Genomic DNA, 4,335 nt, shown 5'->3' with positions numbered 1-4,335 from the left:
TAACCTGATAAAAGCTCCTCGTTTAAATCGACCTTCTCTTGGTTTGCTGAGTCCTTCCCTTTCAAAGTATCTAAAAAGAATAAAAAATCAAACACATTGAGTCGTGCTTTGGAAATCTCCTTTCAACGATGACAATAAATTTCAAGACAGAAACCTGCCTACTCTGCAAATTTCTCAAGCATTAGATCCCTGTATTAGATGCAGCTAGCTGTCTGTTAATTCATTTCAAACCAAAGTTTAAATAATAAACCAGATTAATGATTCAAATACCTCTTTACTATTTACAGCTTATCTATGTACCTGTGGGGCTGCCGATCTCTAAGTCTTCTTTTTTTCCAGATACCGATAAAACTTGAGTTTTCTCCGACTCTGAAAAAAAAAAAAAAAAAAAAAATGGGCTTGAATGATCGTCATCAACATTATCATATTTTTGTGACTATTCATGTTTTCATTATAAATAGATTCTGTTTACCGTTCCCCTAATCGTTTGGGTCATGTAACAATTCATTCTACGAAGTCCTTAAGAGATACTTTCCTACTATGAATATGTTGTATTATTAATGATCCAAGTCAGTCCTACTTACCTGTAACTGACGAAGAAGCTGTAAAATCCACTCCTTTATCACTTACGGTACCTTCACTTTTAGCTGTTCCTGAAATTTCGATGAAAAGATGTACCTTATCTAAGTTGATTTTAAATATGGAGCTTCTTAAACAATTTCGCGTAGATTTAGGCTTACACGCATTAGTAGTTTTTGAATTATCTCTAGCTTGTACCTTTTGGTTTGCTTCCATCATCATATGATTCCTTCTTGGATGTAGAATAATCTAGAAATAATCAACAAAAAATCAATTAGAACAAAGAACTGAAAGTATCGAATTGTTCGGTGAAGATGCAACGTTTGGGCTGTGAAGAAAGACTGACCCACTGATACTCACTAAATCCGTCTTCAATCCGTGGAAAGTCTAAATTTGTCTTGTAACATTTGTTCCAAGTAACCCTTTCTGTTCTTTTAGGCCCTTTTGTACAAATTTTGGAAGGGGTAAGCTATGTGCTCCTTTTGTTTCAAGTTACTAAGGCCTAGAGTCGCTGAAACTATTATTCACGATAGAAAGGGTGAGAAAAAACACAAAATTGTGTAATATAACAGGACCTCAAAAGCTTCGCTTGTAGTTGCGAAACAAATTGAGTTATTTCCGTTTTAAGTTATTTTGCTTTGGTTTAAAACAGAAACTTCGCCGAGCGTCACTTGTTTGTGTATTATGTCGTGTAGATTTAGGCTCACAATGATTACTTTATCAATGATTTCTTGTACCTTTTGCTTCGCTTTCATCATCATCTGATTCCTTCTTGGAGGCAAAATGATCTTAAAATAGCAAATAACACAAATTCACTTTGAGCAAGGAACACTGACAGTTTTCAGTTTGTCAGTGTGGGTTTGTTTTTATAGCGCTCGTTGTACTCAGTGGCTATAAATTTAGAATACAATCATCTTTTTTCGGTTTTTTTTTTCTCTCACCAGAGGAAGGTCCATCATCCCAATCCAGTTTTTCTTGGATTGCTGTAACTTTATCCTGCAACGTACCTAAAAGATAGAATTGGGTTGTGCTTTGGAAATTATCTGAAATTGATGAAGGATAATAAATTGCTAAAAGATAACCACCCGAGTTTGCATAAAACTTTGCACCTAATATGCCAGATCAAAAATAACTGGGGATTTTTTTTTTTGCCTAAGGTTTTCGTAATGTTGCTTTTAATTGCTCTCCTATTGAAAAAAGAGAAAAGAAATAAATCTGGCCGACTAAACTCCACTAGGCTCAATACTTTCAAGGCTCTGATTTCACCTCACTTCCTCGCTTACCTACTAAGGGAGCATCCTTCATGTTCAGTTTTTTCTCAACAGAAGTAGCTTCACTTTTCTCTATAATAAAAATAACAACGAAATAATTTTCACTCTTTTCTGAGTTATCTACTCGTCAAAGAGACAGTTCATGGACTGAACTTGTAATAGCGTGATTGATAAGTGGTGACTTAGATTGTCGAGAAACCAAGAATATTTGCTTTTCTTATCATAGTTGACAAACTTCCAGGTGTACTTGTCTTATCATTGATAATTCTACAAAAAATCTAAAGAAGCTTTATGTTTCTTTTTCTCACCTGGTGAACTGTTGTCAGCAGAGTCCAGGCTTCCTTCAGCTGCTGCAGGGGAGGCTTGGTGACTAACTAAAATACCAATAAATATTCATTAGTACATTGCACGCAGCACCCTTGAGCAAGATGAAGCGGATCCCGTGGCGACCCGAGCGGTCCAAGATGGGCCCATCTTGCCCGCCCAGGATTTTCGGCATCGATCCCGCGCATAAAAAAAAATTGAATTAGAACTATGGAAACGTAAAAAGCTGCTTAAGAAAATTCAAACAAAGAAAACAGAAACGACTCTCGTAAGTTTGTTAAATACAAACACAGTTGGCTTTCTTTCCCGACTCTCAAAGTAAACAGGTCACTCTTAATTCTTATTTAGGCGAAATTTTTATGCAATAGCATAAATCCTTTATCAACCGAGCTTGTTCGGTCAAGATCGCTTAATAATAGCATGGTGTTTTTTGTTTTCTTTTTTTCGCATTTTTATGGACCTCGAATTCGTCACGGCCCATAAAAATGCAAAAACAGAACTTGGTCACTATCCAGCCATCTTGACCTCACGCTTGGTTAATAATGCATATATATGAAGGTATAGTCTGATCGTCCGGGTGAGTGTAGTCCTGAGAAGGACTGTTGTCGGTGGCAGTGACTGACGTTTCGACAACCTGTGCGGAAGTCATCATCAAAGTCAAGTGAGTGATTGTTGTCAGTAGAATGTTCTTATTCTAGTTCGTGTGAAATGATCGGTTGGTTTTGCCGTGATGTTATTGGCTGTAAGACTCAAGTGACGTAAGTCGTTCGTGATTGGTCTGTTTCGGTCTGTCGGTAAAGCTAGGTTGTTCTTTTTCGGTCGTTTGTGATGTTTATGTCGTGAATGAGTCGTTTGTATGGGGCGGGTAGTTGTTGACATCTGTTTAGGGGAGTCTGTTCTAAGTTAGTAAACCAGCTTTCCAGAGTCAGTCGTTGAAAATAATCAGTGCTGTAGGTTAGGCATTGCGCAGAGTCCCAGTCAATGTTGTGGTTGGTAAGTCGATGGTGTTCAGCAATGTGATTGCTGACATCACCTTTCCTCGTCGCCCGTCTGTGTTCAGTCAGTCTTGTTGTGAGGTTTCTGCCGGTCTCACCGATGTAGGAGGCTTGGCAGTCGGAACAATTGATCTTATAAATCGTTCCCTGTCTGTTCCTCGGTTCGTCTTTGTCTTTAACGTTGGTTAGTAACTGACGTAGTGTGGTGATGGGTTTGTGGGCGACGCGGATATTGAAGGGTAGTAAGATGCGCGAGATGTTTTCAGACATACCTTTTATGTACGGTATGGTTGCTGTAGTCGTAGGGGTTGCGGTGTCGTTTGTTTCGGTAGTGGTAGTGGGTCGGTGAGTGTTTCGTCGGATGAAGTCGTTGTTGTAGTTGTTCTTCGTAAAAACACGGTGAAGGTATTTGTTCTCGTCGGATAAGCTGTCTGTCGAGTCACATACTAGTTGTGCGCGTCGTGTTAGAGTTCTGATAGTTGTGGCTTTGTGTGATGTAGGGTTGTAGGATGACTCGTCTAGTAATCTGTCGGTGTGTGTCGGTTTCCTGTAAACTGTCGTTCGTAATGAGTTGTCGTTGTGGCTTACCAGGCAGTCTAGAAAAGGAAGTTTGCCATTTTCTTCGACTTCTCTGGTAAACTGTATGTCAGTGTTTTGTTCGTTAAGGTGGTTGTGTAATGCGTCAATTTCGTCGTGTCGAACGGCGGTGAATGTGTCGTCAACGTAACGTAACCAAAGCGGTATCGTTTGTCGGCAAGTCGAAAGGGCGCGTTCCTCGATGTTCTGCATCACAATTTCTGCTATAACAACAGAAACTGGAGACCCCATGGCAGTGCCGTGTAACTGTTTGTAGTGTTTACCATTGTACTGAAAGTAAGTAGACGTTAGGCAAATGTTTAGCAAGTCCATGATGTCGTCTGTCGGTAGCGGTAGTGGTTCGGTAGATTTTCGGATTGCAGTCTCAGTGCATTGTAATGCTAATTGAAGTGGAATACTTGTGAACAGTGATTTCACATCAAATGACACTAGTTTGTAGTCGTCAGGTATCTGAACAGTCTTGGTAGCGTTAATGAAGTCTTCAGTGGATTGTAGTTTATGTCTGGATTTGTCGGCTAGCGGTTGTAGTATTGTCGTCAGGTACTTGGATAGTTGGTATGTGGGAGAGC

This window comes from Stylophora pistillata, chromosome 5 (assembly GCF_964205215.1).
Source record: "Stylophora pistillata chromosome 5, jaStyPist1.2, whole genome shotgun sequence".
Taxonomy (NCBI): Eukaryota; Metazoa; Cnidaria; class Anthozoa; order Scleractinia; family Pocilloporidae; genus Stylophora; species Stylophora pistillata.
This window is presented reverse-complemented; position numbering follows the sequence as displayed.